Source organism: Cyanistes caeruleus, chromosome 28, assembly GCF_971803275.1.
Source record: "Cyanistes caeruleus chromosome 28, bCyaCae1.hap1.1, whole genome shotgun sequence".
Classification (NCBI taxonomy): domain Eukaryota; kingdom Metazoa; phylum Chordata; class Aves; order Passeriformes; family Paridae; genus Cyanistes; species Cyanistes caeruleus.
In genome coordinates, this window is record NC_141728.1 from 3,718,439 (window position 1) to 3,735,423 (window position 16,985).

General features: G+C 46.1%; 3 protein-coding genes across 6 annotated transcripts in view; 1 reads left to right on the forward strand and 2 right to left on the reverse strand.

Moving 5' to 3' along the window:
• The window catches only part of LOC147649057 (uncharacterized), a 400,363-nt gene that overhangs the window by 185,114 nt on the left and 198,264 nt on the right, over positions 1–16,985 (reverse strand). The window contains exon 9 of one of the 2 annotated variants that reach the window (XM_086865010.1): positions 16,615–16,653. The exons of the other annotated variant lie outside the window; for it this stretch is intronic. The gene's annotated coding sequence lies outside the window, so the exon portion shown is untranslated. Of the gene's footprint in view, positions 1–16,614; positions 16,654–16,985 lie in introns of those variants that run through there. 2 annotated transcript variants of the gene reach the window in all.
• The window catches only part of LOC111945559 (uncharacterized), a 101,974-nt gene that overhangs the window by 43,631 nt on the left and 41,358 nt on the right, over positions 1–16,985 (forward strand). The gene's annotated exons all lie outside the window — the stretch shown is intronic.
• The window catches only part of LOC147649065 (uncharacterized), a 257,416-nt gene continuing 257,045 nt past the window's right edge, over positions 16,615–16,985 (reverse strand). Inside the window, exon 9 of the mRNA XM_086865000.1 lies at positions 16,615–16,943. The gene's annotated coding sequence lies outside the window, so the exon portion shown is untranslated. The remainder of the gene's footprint in view (positions 16,944–16,985) is intronic.

Genomic DNA, 16,985 nt, shown 5'->3' on the forward strand with positions numbered 1-16,985 from the left:
AGCATTTCTCAGGTTATCCATGACTGTGAGATGTGTGCTGTGATCAAACAGGCCAAGCGTTTGAAGCCCCTCTGGTACAGTGGGCGTTGGTCCAGATACAAGTATGGGCAGGCCTGGCAGATTGACTACATCACACTGCCCCAAACCCGCCAAGGCAAGCGCTACGTGCTCACAATGGTAGAAGCCACCATGGGATGGTTGGAAACCTACCCTGTGCCTCATGCCACTGCCCGTGACACCATCCTGGGACTTGGAAAGCAGGCCCTTTGGAGGCATGGCACCCCTGAGAGGATTGAGTCAGACAATGGGACTCATTTCAAGAACAGCCTTATAAACACCTGGGCTAGGGAACATGGCATTGAGAGGGTGTACCATATCCCCTACCATGCACCTGCTGCTGGGAAAGTGGAGAGGTACAATGGACTGTTAAAAACCATCTTAAAGGCACTGGGTGGAGGATCTTTAAAAAACTGGGAGCAACATCTAGCAAAGGCCACCTGGTTAGTCAACACCAGAGGTTCCACCAACCGAGCAGGTCCTGCCCAGTCTGAGTCTTTACAATTAGTAGATAAAGTCCCAGTGGTACATGTCAGAGGCCTGCTAGGAGGACGATTTGGGTCAATTCTACCTCAAGTACAGACAAACCCATTTGTGGGGTTGTCTTTGCTCAAGGACCAGGTTGTACATGGTGGATAATGCAGAGAGATGGAACAACACGATGTGTACCTCAGGGAGACCTGATCCTTAGGTAAAAGGTTACTACCATTGTCTGTACATTAAACCACGCAGACATGAAATAGAAGGAAATGTGTAAGTGTTGAAGGTATGAGCAAATGAAAGATGGTGTTTTGAGTGAGGAAAATGAGAGAGTGGGGAATCCTGCAGCTCTCCAGCGTGAGGCCTAGATTCAATATCTTTGTGTGAGACGTGACAAGAGTATGATAGATATATTGCTTGCATTTTTTGGGTGGAGCGGAGAAGAAGTTTTTATGTATGTGTATGTGTGCAGAGTTAGAATGTTAGTTTTGGCAGTAAGTTGACTCTATGGAGATAAGGGGTGGAATGTCCTGGGTTGATTATGATGTTAAATTGCATCTCCATTCATCCACCTAGCCCAGACACAGGTTTTGTAGTCTTAAAATTTCATCGAAGAGAAAATGTGAGTGGAAAAGAAGCACCGAGTCTGTTATCAGAGACTGTACCTGCTCCCCCTGCATCGGGAATTTTGACTACAGCACAGACAGACAACAAGACACAGATCACCTTGGCTTTCCAGATCCTTGGAAGGACGCGATGCGCAGACACACACCACTGGAGCCGGGCTCTGAAGTAGGAATACAGCAGCTAGTTCATCTATTTCTGGAACAATCCACGGGGGACATGACGTGTAAACTCCAAAAGCTTTGGGGGCAGATGGGTGAAACTGAGAAGCCTTCTTGGAAGAGGCATGGAGAGTTCTCAGCAATTGAGAAGAGGGATATAAGCAAGAAATGAAGAAGCTAGTAGCAGTGGTACAGGAGGAAGGAAAAGGAAAGCACAGACAAGGACCACCCAAACGAGGCCCATCTCGACTGGGTAGAGACCAATGTGTGTACTGTGGAGAATATGGTCCCTGGAAAAATGAGTGTCCAAAGTGGAAGTGAGATGGCCAAAAGAAAGAAGGGAAAGGAGGGGTGGTTGCAGTCACACATCCACAAGAAGACTGAAGGGGACCCAGGGAGTCCACCCCAACAGACCCTCTGGTTATAAAAATGAAACTGGGGGAACAAGACAAAGAAATAGAATTTTTGGATGATACTGGAGTAACTTACTTGGTTTTAAATAAGGCCTTGATGCCTATGAATGATGAGAATTATGTTACGATCAAAGGGTGTGGTACTTTAGCATTTAGGGAAAGAAGAGAGAAACACCCACAGCAGTGATTCCTCTGAGAGAGGCTGTGGGGAGTTCCTTCTGTGCTTGAGATCAAGCCAATAGCTGGCCAGTTCTGACAACTGACAGCATTCTGCACCACTGAAAAGTAACTTCACCTTTGTGAATGTCACCTTTTAAACACCCAAGGCCAGGAACTGGTCTCTTTCTTTGCAGCCTTGAAAGGCAGCAGAGCTGTGGTGTGGCTGGCCCCGCTCCCCCGTGGCCTGTGCGGCCTGGGGGGGGCTGGGCCGGAGCCCAGCTGCTCCCGGGGGGAGATGGAGACTGCGGGATCCCCCCCAGGCCAGGCCAGGCTCTGCTGCGCTGCTGGCTTTCCCGGGAAGCCCTCCGGGTCCCGTTCCAGCGGGGTGGCCAAAGCCCTTCCCAGGGGAGCCCCCGGCCCCCAGGCTGGGCCAGGCCACGGCTGATGACACTCGCCAACACCCCCCCTGCCCCCCGGCCCGCACAGACAGCTCCTGAGAGCTGGTACCAGCCACACCTGAAATCCCACACCACCACTGCCTGCCATGGCTTGGGCCACATTTAACCCTTGCACTACACACAGGAGACCTGCAGACTTTAATCCTCTCTCCAGGAAAAGAAAAGAACCAAGTGACACGGAAAAAGACAACGTGAAACATCAAGGTCAGTAAAAGAAGGAATCAAGCCTCAGATGAAAGGAGAATGAGGAGATGCTCTAATAAGCTGAAATATTCTTTTGGTAGGGCCATGGAGATGAATAATAATGTTCTGAAAAATAACTCCTTTAATTCATGAAAGAGTATTGGGGGATTGAAGTATTCAAGCTGTAGATCTGGGCAAAGGTATGCATTGATGAAGCCAAGCAGATGGTGGAGTAGCTGTGATCCCATGAGACCTTGAACAGAGAGAGAGGGAGATGAGAGCTGATGAAGACCCTTAGTCCCCAGGGAGAGAAGAAGAAAACCTCTATTCTCAGAGATGAAGAGGAGTTTTGCCTTTGAATAACTCATCCTTAAAATAATACCCCTTTAGCTTATGGCCCATGAACACACCTCTGAGTAGTGTAAAAATGGGAGGAGAGGGCAGAGTTTGTGCCCGGGTGACTGCCATTTTTTGAAATGAAAGGGCACGAGAAAACTGTTTCTTGTAGAGATCTCTCCATGGCATGACAAGAGAAAACTCCTCTCCCTGCACAGACTGATGAATAGACTATTGTACAGTTGGCACACTCAGCCACTCCTGACAGGACTTGTGCTCCAGACCCCTCAGCAGCCTTGTTGCCCTTCTCTGGACATGCTCCAGCCCCTCCATGGCCTTCCTCAATTTGGGGCCCAGCACTGGACACAGCACTCGAGGTGTGGCCTCAGCAGTGCCCAGCACAGGGGAAGAATCCCTGCCCTGCTCCTGCTGGCCACACCATTCCTGATCCAGGCCAGGGGCCATTGGCCTTCTTGGCCACCTGGGCACACTGCTGCCTCATGTCCAGCCTGCTGTCCATCAGTGCCCCAGCTCGCTTTCTGCCTGGCCGCTGTCCAGCCACTCTGGCCCCAGCCTGGAGCACTGCAGGCCTTGTTGTGGCCAAAGTGCAGGAGCCGGCACTTGGTCTTGTTCAACCTCACCTTGTTGGCTTTGGGCCCTGCATCCAGCCTGTCCAGCTCCCTGTGCAGAGCCCTCCTGCCCTCCAGCACATCCACACTCCCAGCCAGCTTGGTGTCAGAATGGTTCCATGAGGCCCTGCAGTGTCACAATGGTCTCCACGGTTCCATGACACTCCGTGGAGTCACAGTGGATCCTTGGTACTTTGGGCCCTGCAGTGTCACAGTGGATCCTTGGTGCTTTGGGCCCCAATTGGATGATGATTTTGTGAACCCTGCCTTTTACCCTCCCCATGGTATCTCTTATTAGCTTTGTACCCTGATGCTTTGTACCCTCCCTTTGAACCACCTCTCTATTTCAGCTGTTGCCCGCTCACATTTTCTGTCTTTTGCCCCCAAGATTCCCCAGTGCAATAAATCCTCTATTATCCCATGTAAAAGACCTCCCTCTTGTCCTTGCCTCCTCAGAACACAGAGTGACAGCTAAAACCCAAAGAGTGAGTACTCTAGTCACACCTGGGCTCATCCTGCTCCTGGGGTGTGACCCACTCCTGTGCAGGCCCAAGTGACAGAGCCAGATCAGCTCCCGTGAGATGTTATATATTATCCTTCACAGAAGCAGCAACGTTAAGCTCTAATTCAGCTTTCACCTCTCTACTTTTCTTTCTGCAGGACCTAACGACATCCTTAAACATTTCCTGAGTTGTCTGTCCCTCTGTCCAAAGGTGATGCACCCTCATCTTTTTCCTGAGTTCCTGCAAAAGCTCCCTGCCCAGCCAGGCCAGGCATTTTCCTCACTAGCTCACTCTGGTGTTGGAGTCTGAGAATACAGAGTGTGTGCCCTTGTTTCTAATACTTAGTTCTAGGATTCAAAGAAACACTGAATTTCATATGACATGAAATTCATGAGCATGTTTTCATGGTGATACATGAAAACAAATGTTAAAGCTAGATAGGAAAAGTGTAAGTGTGTAGATTAGAAATTTCTCAAATCACTGGGTGAAAAAGTAGTTTAGAGAACAGGAGACAAGATGGAAGATTTAGGGTGTTATTCTTCTCCTTGCTTCTTTATGTTCTTCTCTTAAGGGTTTTTGGGTAGTAGTAAGTGGTTGGGTAAAAAATGCCACAGTGCAGCGCACAGGTGTTGGGTCATTGGGTCACTAAGAAAAATAATTTAGTTGGCATCTGTTAATTGGGTAAATGGACCTGAAGAGGATCTTTGTTAGCCATTTTACCCCTTTTCTATCATAGTGCACATAGCTCCTTGTACCTTGTAATGCTGATAAAAGAAGAATGAACAACTGAGACTGAACAAGAGAAAACTGCCTCTCTCTCATCAATCTTCAGTTGAAAGGGAAAAAGAACCTAATCTAAAAGTCCCTAACGAGACACCCAACAGCAAGGGTTCTCTCAGCTGCAGATGATGATCAATGAGGACCTGCAGAGGATTGAAAGATCCATCTTTCTTTTAGAGAAGTCACTGTCCTCACTCTCTGAGGTTGTCTTACAAAATAGATGTGGGCTAGATCTTCTGCTAATGCAGCAAGGAGGCCTCTGTGCCGCCCTGAAAGAAGAGTGTTGCTTTTATGCTGATCACACCGGAGCGGTCAGAGATTCTATGGCTGAACTGAGGGAAAGATTAGCCCAGAGAAAGAGAGATAGAGAGGCCCAACAAGGGTGGTTCGGATCGCTGTTTAACCAGTCTCCGTGGCTGACCAGCCTGGTGTCCACTCTGATCGGGCCAATCATAATGATCTTACTGGTGCTAAACTTTGGACCATGTTTTAAATAAGCTTGTGTCTTTTGTCAAGAGCCAACTAGAGAGGGTCAACATCCTGTTTGTCGAAAGACAGCAGATGCTCCAAGAATGCACTTGGTCACTGTTATAAATGCAACGGCAAATTAAAGATTAACAAAGATTAATTTATTATAAATTAATAAAGCAACAAACAGTGAGGAAAAAACCACAATAAATGGACAGCGCAGCGCTGGGTGGACAGGGTCTATACGCAAGGTATAGGTGTTCCCAAATCCACGTCTGAGGGTCCTCTGGCCTGGGTTTTTATAGGGATTTTATGTCCCCAGGCTAGAATTCCAACCAGTTTCCATTCACCAAATGTCCCTGATTGTCGGGTGAATGGATTTCCTGGCCTAGAACATTGAGTCAGTAAGTATCCGGGCAGAGTCTCCTCAAATGTAAAGTGAGTCTGTATGTATTTTAACATATTTCATCACAGCGGGATTGAGAGATCCGGGCTGGTGCCGATAGATATCTCAGAGGAGTAGTCTCTTCTTTGTCTTTCTTGATTGAGTTTCTGTAGTATGGGTTTGGCAGGTGTGGTGTTCGATTCTGGCAACGACCATCTTCCTGGGGCTCGTCCCTTTTGTCTTGCTTGATGGTCTCCGGCCGAAATCGGCCGGGCGTTGCCTTTCTCTGGAGGTAGACTTTTGGGCTGGTTCTTTTGTTCCTGTGATGGCCTGTGTCCTGTCTTTTCCTCCGAGTTGATGAGTCTGTTGAAACCTGTTATCTGGGGGGGTTCTTTTGCAATTCGTGGTTTTTGGAAAAGGAATTCTATCTCGACCGGGAGGAGAATTCCTTATTCCATACTTACATTTAGTTATAATTATACATACTTTATTTTAAACTTCTTATTCCGAATTTTTATTTACCCAATTCTTTATTACAGTCCCCCACCTAATAATTTGAACACATTAAAAATTCGTGTTTTCATACTTTTTCAGAGGAATATCAGGTTAAATAATGTCGTTTTCCTCTTGGTCTAATTCTTCTATATTTTCTGTGGACAACATATGTTTATTTTCAAATTCCCTCAATGCCTTAACCGCATTTCTATTCTCTTTTTCTTCCTCTAACTTCATGATTTTTGAAAGAAGGGTAGTGTTTCCCTGTGCCTTTTCTGGATCTATTGGGAGAGAGGCAATCTGCATTCCTTGAACGACAGAATGTATCAGTCTGATCAGACAAGGAATCAGGCAGGGTAGGAAGATGACTCCGGCAATAGAACATCCTATAAAGAATACTAGCTTTTTCCACCATGCCCCTTGCCCAAAAATTTGATCCCACCAAGAGGCTTGGAGAATCGAATTCCACTTCTGGACGGGTACATGGGCTACTTTCTTTATTTCAGCGGCTAGACCCTTTATAGTTTCTCCGAAGTCATCTATCTCCATGCAACACTCTGACTCGTTATATCTGCCACACACTCCTCCCTCCTCAGCTAGCAAATAGTCGAGAGCGAGTCTGTTTTGGTAGACAAAAGCTCTCATCTGAGAATGTTGTTTTGCTAGGAGTTCCAGGGCTTCTGAAGTGTGATTTGAAACAACTTCTACCACAGCCTGTAACCGAATGAGCCGATTAAGGAGGTAGATTGGGGTCCTGTATCCCCAGCTGCCATCATTTGCCCATGTTGCCGGTCCATAATATTGTATGATTCTTTCGGCGGGCCATTCCTCCCCCTTCCACTGGTGGTTACCTCCGGCTATTGGTAGTTCTCGTTTCAATTCCCTCTTTTGTCGGGCTAGGGTTTCAAAGAGGGGAGCACCTAAAGACCTGCTTTCATCTTTAGGTAGTGTAAAGAAGAAAGGCCGAATTATTCCGAGTGTGCATGATCCTTTCCAATTTCTGGGCAATTCACTGTATGCTTTTTTCCCGCATATCCAGTAAATCCCATCCGGTGCCTTCCAATCTCTGTTAAGTTTTGCCGGGTCCTCCCAATATTCCCTCAGGCCAAGAAAGGCATGGAAGGGATTTGCCCCGTCCTGTTTGTTCCAACATAGACCAATTAGATCTATCCATTCGCAATTATTTTCCCGAGATTGACTCCAATAGCCCTCGGGTGATTCCGGCTGCCAAATTTTTGTTTTTCTATCTGAATTTACCGAGAGAGTTTTTACACACGGGGTGTAACCAACTAGCTCGGTGAATTCCCTTCCTTCCCGACTGACACAAAAAGTTCCAATGATCCTCTTGTCAATTACCCACCCCTCTGGTCGCCGGGTTGTTTTGGATAATTTTAATCCTGTCCACTTAAGTAATTGTTCTGGGGTTAATCCTTCTCCCTTCCATGGCCATCTTTCGGCTGATTTCAGGCCACCACATATCCAACAGTTAGTCAATCCCAATTCGGTAGCTATTTCCTGCATCAGATCTATGAATAGATTCTGATTAGGGCTAGTTAGCTTCCAATTATCGTATTGTTTTTCTAGTTGTTCGTATTGTTCACTGAGAGAGTTTAACCTCTCCTGTTCGAGTCTTTTTTTCTTATTTTCCATTTCCTGCCTTTTTAGTTCAAGAGTTAATTGTTTTATTTTATTTTCGGGGTCTGAACCATCCTCGTCTTTTGCGAAACAGATCACCTGATCAAACTGCAGACACACTCTATCATCGTCATTTTTCAGTAAATCTAAAACTATCGGTTCATTACTGAATGACACTTTTGTTTCATGTTTCAGGTTCTTCCCTTCCCAGTACAATTTCCCCCCCATGGCACAATATTTTAAGTTTGCTTTATTGTAACACAAGGGGTTGACTCTGTGGTACGCAATGAACGTTGACTGTTTCTTTCCTCCAATCCAGACAGTTTTATTACACTGCCCGCAGACCGAGATTGGGGAAACCCCTCCTATATCTCTCTTATTTCGTAGGTGGGTCGCTTGGACCTCTTTTTCCCCTGTGTTATGGGGTTGCCTTTTTCCAGTACCTATCCCCGGGGTGGAGCACCAAATTTTTCCTTCCCGCTTACACAGGTCCATTTGGGTACCGTTTGCCCAACATTCTCCTGCGTGCAACTCCGGAGGGCAGGCAATCCATGGCTCGGTTCGCGAGACAGTTGGGCACTGCTCACACTTCCCCAGGGAGGTCGTCCCCGGAGGCGCCTCGGGGCCCGTTCTCTCGGTCCAGCACATGGCTAGGTTCAGGATCGTCAGGATTCCCCACAATCGCATCCCTCTGCCATTCCCTCCGCCCGTATAGGAACATACGGCGGGGATAACCATCTTCTCGGCAGCAAGGACTGTCTTCAGGGGCCCTTGACGTTCTGATGGCAAACCTCCTTTTAAAGGTTGCCCACCGAGATGCCTTGATCGTGCCGCTCCTGCACGGTACCTTTACGTTCCGGCGGCACTCTATTATTAGAGGTTCCGCCTTACAGTCCAAATGGCCTCGTAATCCTTTTTGAAAAAATCGGAACCACTCAGGAGAGTCGAGTTCCAAGATACCCACCCGGGTAGCAAGTGCTAGAAAAAGGTTGGTCTGTTCTAATTCCTCTTTGTAACACGCGGCACACAACCCTTTCGGTTTTTGCCCTCCCAAACAATGAGTCACCCACGTTTGTTTACAATATGCACACTTAAAATGTACAAAAGGAAAGCAATAACATTCAAAATTGGTGCAACTTATCCTGTCTTCGTTGCTCATTGGTTGTTCCGCTGAAGCCTGATTTTCAAATCTCCCGGAGGGGTTACAATTTTCCACTCGGGGGAGTTGCGAACTGAAACTTTCTTCACTCGGGAAGAGTGTGTCCAGCCCTTTTCAGCTGTGCGAACCGCGGTGTCTGTAGTCAGGAGGACGAGGAATGGTCCTTCCCAGTGGGGACTGAGGGGTTGCTCTTTCCACACTTTGATCAGTACCTTGTCCCCTGGTTGAATTTGGTGGATCGGAAATCCCAACGTGCTGCTTTGAGGAATCAATCCTCTTCTCCTTAACTCCTGTAAGTTTTTATTTATAGAAATGAGATAAGGTTGGAGTTGAACATCCTCTGTTTGAGGATGTTCAACCGGCATACCATGCTTGTACGGCATTCCATACAACATTTCAAAGGGGGATAGTCCTGTTTCTGAGTTCGGCATGGTTCTTATATTCAACAATGCCAAGGGGAGACATTTGACCCAGGACATTTTTGTTTCAATTGTCAATTTGGATATTTGTGACTTCAATGTCTGATTCATTCTTTCCACTTGCCCCGAGCTCTGAGGGTGCCAAGGAGTATGATATTGCCATCTGATCCCTAACGCATCGGACAACTGTTTGATAATTTTCGAGGTGAAATGTGTACCCTGATCCGAATCAATATGGTCTACAATACCATACCTAGGAATTATTTCCTCCAGTAGAATTTTAGACACTGTTTGAGCCGTGGCCTTAGCTCTGGGAAAGGCCTCTACCCAATGTGTCAATTTATCTACTATAACCAATAAATATTTATTTCTGCCAATTTTCGGTAATTCCGTGAAATCCACTTGGATTCTTTCGAATGGTCGATATGAGATGGGCCGACCTCCCCAATTGGTTTGCCGAAAATTCGCTCTGTTTACCTTTTGGCATATCACACATCCCTGTACCTCTTGTTTTGCAAGCTCGAAGATTCCCTTACACCCGAAGAATTTTAAAAATTGTTCAGCCAATGCCCTGGTTCCCCAATGGGTTTGTGCATGTAGTCTTTTGAGTATCCCTTTTGCTATTCCCTTCGGGACCAACTCCCTCCCGTCAGGTAACCACCATTTACCCTCTTTGAAATGTCCCCCTACCTTTTTGAAGTCTTCCTGTTCCTTTTCTGAAGGAAGCACTGAAACCTCTGGGGGTTCCCTTGGGACTAGCTCAGAAATACTTACGGTTAACAATGCCGCTCTTTTCGCCTCTTTATCCGCTAAATTGTTTCCCCTTGTATGGAATTGTCGTCCGGTCTGGTGTCCTTTTACATGAACCACAGATATCTCCAGTGGCTCCCTGACTGCTTCTAAAATTTGTCTAATTATTTCCTCATGTACCAATCCTTTTCCTTTAGTGTTGATCAGACCCCTTTCTTCCCAAATTTTCCCGAAGGTATGTACTATCCCAAATGCATATCTTGAATCGGTATAGATGGTTCCCCTTTTTCCCTTCAAGCCTTTGAGGGCTTTTAGGAGAGCAAAAAGTTCACAAGCCTGTGCTGACCAATTTGCTTTTAGGGGACCCGATTCTACAGTCTGTCCTGTTATACCATTTATGATGGCATAACCCGATTTACGTTTTCCCTCCATCATTCTCGAGGAACCATCGATAAACCATTTTTCTCCTCCTTCCAATTCCTGATCCTCCAGATCGGGTCTTACTTTAGTTTGTAATTCCACTGTTTCAATACAATTGTGTAGTAGCTTTCCCGTTGGTTCCCCGTACAAAAATTGCGCAGGGTTTTGTGCAGAGGTTGTCCTTAATTCCAATCCTGGCGAACTGATTAACATGGCTTCATATTTCAGAAGCCTTGAATCGGTCAACCATTTCTCCGCTTTTTGTTGTAAGATATTTCTTACATCATGTGGAGTATAAACTATCAGGGGAGCTCCAAACGTTACCTTTTTGGCTTCCCCAACCAACAGTGCTACTGCCACAATTGCTTGCAGACACGTGGGCCAGCCCCGACTGACTGGATCTAGGATTTTGGACAAAAACCCTATAGGTTTCTTCTTTTCTGCCCATTCCTGGGTTAAAACTCCTTGTGCTGTTTGTCCACTTATGTCGACAAACAGTTGAAACTCTTTTCTGATGTCTGGTAATGTTAAAACTGGAGCAGTGACAAGGGCATTCTTTAGTTCTTGAAATTTAATTTCGTCTTGCCCTGTCCATTTTAATCGATCTGTATTTAGCCTTTCATACAGAAATTTCACCTTTTCACTGTATCCCTCAATCCACTGTCTGCAATATCCCATGAGCCCTAAAACTTGCCTAATTTGTCTCTTGGTTTGTGGGGCAGGAAGTTCAAGGATTCCCATCACCCTCTCGGGATCTAATTTCTTTTTCCCTTGTGATATCCAATGTCCAAGATATTTTACTTCGGGCTCAGTGAATTGCAGCTTGGATTTAGACACTTTCAACCCCTTTTGTCCCAGAAAATTCAGCAGGGAAATGGTACATTTCTTCACCTGCTCTTCCGTGATCCCGGCGATTAGCAAATCGTCTACATATTGTAACAGTTTTGTCCCTTCCTCTGGAGTGAATTGGGTGAGTAGCTGCTCTAAGGCTTGTCCGAACAAGTTCGGAGATTCAACGAATCCTTGTGGAAGGACCGTCCACCGCAATTGCTGATTTCGATTGGTATCTGGGTCCTCCCACTGGAAAGCGAAAAAATCCCTACTCCCTTCATCTAGAGGACATGTCCAGAAAGCATCTTTTAAATCAATTACACTATACCATACATCCTCTGGTGAGAGTCTGTTTAGTAAAGTGTAAGGATTTGCTACTACCGGAAACCTGGTTCGGGTTCTAGCATTTACAGCTCTCAAGTCCTGAACCAATCGGAAGTTCCCATCGGCTTTCTTTACTGCCAGGATGGGGGTGTTATGTGGGGACATGCAGGGCTCGAGCGTGCCTCCTTTAAGCAGCTCGTCAATTATTAATTTCAAACCCTTCCTCCCTTCGGCGGGGATGGGGTATTGTCGGATCCTTATCGGATTCTCTGGATTCTCAATTTCAATTTTGATGGGAGCAATATCTAATTTTCCCACTTCCCCCTTTGAATGCCATACTCGGGGGTCAATTTCCTTTTCATCTTTTGAAGTTAAATGCAACACCTTCACTACTAATTCTGAATTTTTCACAATGATATTTATTCCTAAAGCTATAATCATATCTCTTCCCAATAGGTTGTAGTCGGCTTCTTCTACAAGCAACAAATTTCCTAAACATATCTTATTTTCTGACTCGATTTCCACCTCCTTGATTACCGAGACTTTGAATGGATCTCCTTTTGCGCCAATTACAATTACTTTTTCTTTACTCGTTTCACACCCTATAGGCAATTTCTGCAGGGTGCTTCTCTCAGCCCCGGTATCAACCAGGAAACTCATTTCCTGGCGGTGGGGACCTACCTTCAATTTTATCAAGGGCTCCTTTGCTGTTACTGTCCCCATTTGGAAGAGCCCAAGACCCCCCTAATCTTCTTTAAATATTTGTTCATCTTTTATTCGTTTCCTGCAATCCTTTTTTATGTGTCCTACTTTCTTACAGTAGAAGCACTCAGGAGGATCCTTTCGAGGAGGAGTTTCCTCCTTTTGGGATCCTTTTTGTTTTTTAGGTATCGGCTTTCCCTGTTTCTGTTCGTGTTTTTGAACTTCTTTTACTGCAGCCACTAATATTTTGGCTTGAAGTTTCTGTTTTTCGTCTTCTCTCCTCATATAAACCTTCTGAGCTTCCCTTAGAAGCTCTTGGAGACTCTTCTCCTGCCATCCATCAATTTTCTCCAATTTCTTCCTAATGTCCTCCCATGATTTAGCCACAAACTGCGTTTTCAGCAGGACCTCCCCCACCGGAGAACTGGGATCAGTCCCGGAATAAATTTGCAGACTTCTCCGCAGCCTTTCTACCCATTCGGTAGGGGATTCCTCTTTTCCCTGACATTCCCCAAATACTTTGCTAATGTTCTGTCCTCTGGGGACCGCCTCTCTTATTCCTTGCACGATGATATTCCTCAAATCCATCATGCTTCTTCTCCCTTCTTCGGTCTGGGCGCTCCAACTCGGGCTTACGCTCGGCCACTTTTGGTCACCGGGTGTTCCCTGCGGGTGCCGCCTTTCCCAATCCCTGATGCCCGCCTGTTTAATCATCTCTCTCTCTTCCTGGCTAAACAGGGATCTCAGGATGGCCATGAGATCTTCGTAGATGTAAATACTACTCCCTAGAAAATCGTCTAATCTTTCGGCCACTCCAAATGGGTCATCTAGCAGTCGCCCCATTTCTTTTTTTGAATGCTCGTACATCCCCTGAGTTAAGGGGCACGTTTACAAATCCAATTACTCCGGGGGCGGTTGGCACTTCCCTGAGAGGGAACATTCGGTGCCCACTTTCTGTCTCTCCCCATTCTCCATTCCCTATTTTTGATTTCCACCGAGTCCTGCTTGCAGGAGGGGAACTGGAGTTTGCAGGAGGGTTTCCCCTCATTGCTGGCGGGATGTCTGCCGCAGCTAAATGACTCAGAGGGTTCCCTTCTGATACTTTCGGTGGTCTCAGCTGTGGTGGCCGGACCGGGATTTGTGGAGGGGGTAAGCCCCATCCTTGCGTCAACACCGACTCCAAAGAGGGTGCGGTGGCTGGGTTTTCTGCAGGTGGGGGGGTAGTGAGGGTTTCTGGCACTACTCCCGGTGGTTGAGGGGAGCGTGCCTCTGCTAGTTGCCCCATGGAACCCTCGGGTGCTGATGGTACTACTTGGTCCATCACCGGAGGCTCTACTGGCCCGCGGTACGGAGGGGGTAAGTGATCCAGGGGTTCCCAGGTCTCTGTCTTATGTTCGTTTTTCTGTTTCACTGGAAACAGCCGCACTCTGGTATTTAACCAGAGTTTGGCATACTCTTTCTCCTCGCCGTCTGGCGAGACCTTTTTCTCTACGTGTGCGAGTAATTCCCTGCACGTCCATTTATCAAATGTTCCCAATACTGGCCAAGTGAGACATTTTCTCAATTCTTGTCCTCCCCAGATCTCGGCACAGTAGTAAATCATTTTTGCCTTTGATTTTTCTCGTCTCTCGGGACAAATTTCCCAATTTCTCAACATCCACCCTAAAGGACTCTCTGGTGGGATGTCTAGCATTTGCTTTGATTCTTCTGATGGACTTTTCTCGTTATCTAGTTTCTGCGTTTTACTTTTTCTCTGTCCCATTTTCTTACGATTCTTACCTGCTCTGCGTTGTGTTCGTCTTTTTCTTCGTCTGAAAGTCCTAGATCGCACCAATACTTACCTCTCGGTTAGCTGTACCGGGGTTTTCTCGATGTTCCGACTTTCTAAATCTTTTGGCTGAGAGAGTTTACCAGTTCCAGAGCTCGACTGGACGTCCCTTCCTCTCTCAGCCCCCTTTGATCGGTCCCCTGAGACTCCCTTTAGCCTCAGGCTTTACGAGTAAGGAAAGAGAGACCCTTTCACACAGAATCGCTTCCTTCGCGGCCGGCCAATTCCCTCGCGGGAGGATGGAAACGCGGCCTTGAAGTCCACACTCGCTTCGTGACCAGGTCACGTCTCTCACAAACTCGCCCGATCACCCGCTCAACCTCACAGTACTTACAGCAATTTTCCTGCGAGGGCGTCTTCGTGCACGTATGACTTTTTATGAGCTACCAAGCCGCGGCTTTCCCGAAGGCTCCTGCCTTCCCGAGCTCTCTGGATCCGTTCCTCTTTATTATGGTTTTTCCTCAGCCTAAATTTGGTTCGGCAATCGGAGCGAACTGCGGAGGGTCTCTGCTCCCCAGGCCGCTGAAATCAGCGGGGGTACCCCCCTGGACAGCGAGATTCTCCCACAGTTTCTTCCGATCCGAGTCACAGCACCAATCTGTTATAAATGCAACGGCAAATTAAAGATTAACAAAGATTAATTTATTATAAATTAATAAAGCAACAAACAGTGAGGAAAAAACCACAATAAATGGACAGCGCAGCGCTGGGTGGACAGGGTCTATACGCAAGGTATAGGTGTTCCCAAATCCACGTCTGAGGGTCCTCTGGCCTGGGTTTTTATAGAGATTTTATGTCCCCAGGCTAGAATTCCAACCAGTTTCCATTCACCAAATGTCCCTGATTGTCGGGTGAATGGATTTCCTGGCCTAGAACATTGAGTCAGTAAGTATCCGGGCAGAGTCTCCTCAAATGTAAAGTGAGTCTGTATGTATTTTAACATATTTCATCACAGCGGGATTGAGAGATCCGGGCTGGTGCCGATAGATATCTCAGAGGAGTAGTCTCTTCTTTGTCTTTCTTGATTGAGTTTCTGTAGTATGGGTTTGGCAGGTGTGGTGTTCGATTCTGGCAACGACCATCTTCCTGGGGTTCGTCCCTTTTGTCTTGCTTGATGGTCTCCGGCCGAAATCGGCCGGGCGTTGCCTTTCTCTGGAGGTAGACTTTTGGGCTGGTTCTTTTGTTCCTGTGATGGCCTGTGTCCTGTCTTTTCCTCCGAGTTGATGAGTCTGTTGAAACCTGTTATCTGGGGGGGTTCTTTTGCAATTCGTGGTTTTTGGAAAAGGAATTCTATCTCGACCGGGAGGAGAATTCCTTATTCCATACTTACATTTAGTTATAATTATACATACTTTATTTTAAACTTCTTATTCCGAATTTTTATTTACCCAATTCTTTATTACAGTCACCTCCTGTGCCGTATTGTTTGTTAATGAAACACTGCGGTGTCTATTTAATAAGTATTTAACCTTTTTACTTAAGTATAGTGCACCTTATATTTTTACTCAAGTCTATTATATCTACTTTTAAAACTTTTCATAATATAGATAAATTAGATAAAATGATTAAAAACAGATAACATTAGAACTTAGAAGACTAATACACCTCATATTCTAGCAAATTTAGTTAAGCATTAGGAGGGGGGGAAATGTGGTCAGCTAGGGCCCGGCGGTCGGAAGATATCGGGATGTAACGGAAAGATGGAGTCACCCCCCTCCTCCATAGTTTATGGTAATGACCCCCGTAATTAGCCAATAGCACCTAGCTGTGATGAAAGCAGATGGGAGTGACACTGTGAACCTAGGTTATAAAGTGTCAAATTCTCCAGCAATAAATGCCATTTTTGCCATCCATCACATTGGTGTTGGGTGCAAATGGACCGAGTGACCTGGGATTGGTCACTGTGCCATTCCTGAACCAAAGATAGAGCGATCTCTCTTTCCTGGAAGGTGTTCAGCTTTGAACAAACTAGTTTTGCTGAAGATGAGCCTAGGCAGTGGTGAGTTAGAGCATTTGATCCAACTCCCAGAGTATCCTCACATCTGTTTGGACACAATTTCTCTTTGTTTTTTCATTGTGAATGCTTTCTCCTGCCCCGCTGCCTCCTGCTTGGAGTTGTACGCGCAGCAGAGTGCCAGAGTTTTCTCAGCAGGCCTGTGCAGCGAGTTCTGAGCCAACGTGTGGCTCTGCTGCCAGCCCAAATCTGCGCTTTCCTTGCCCAGCCTGAGCGCAAGTGGGGCATGTGCTGGGCGTGGCTGGAGATTTTCATCACCAAAATCCTCCAGCGTCAGGGCATTTCCATCTGCCCATTGCTTTGGAGAGCACAAATCACAAACCACCCATCTCAGCTGATAAATGTCATTGCTTGCAGATTGCTGCAGCCGCACAGCTGAGCTACAAATACACATGAATCCGTTTCAGTTGAAAAATGGCATTTATTACAAATTGCTACACCTGCGCTGACAATACACAACTATCAAAATCTCAATTAAGTTTAAAAAAAGTCATTTATTATATTAGCACAAAAATGCCATGTAAAAATATACAAATACCAACTTCAGTTAGCAAAAACTTAACTTCTTGCTAACCTCTACAAGTCACAATAGACAAAGATCAATGAGGTATTTAACAACTTAATTTATTACAGGATACTACAAGCTTACAGCCCATATAGAAATACAAAAATATCAGTGTCTCCCTCTAAATAACCCTGTACTAAGAATTCGATCGATACAATTATACAACTATGCCACTTCATCCATGTTTAAATAGAACTAAATACCTCT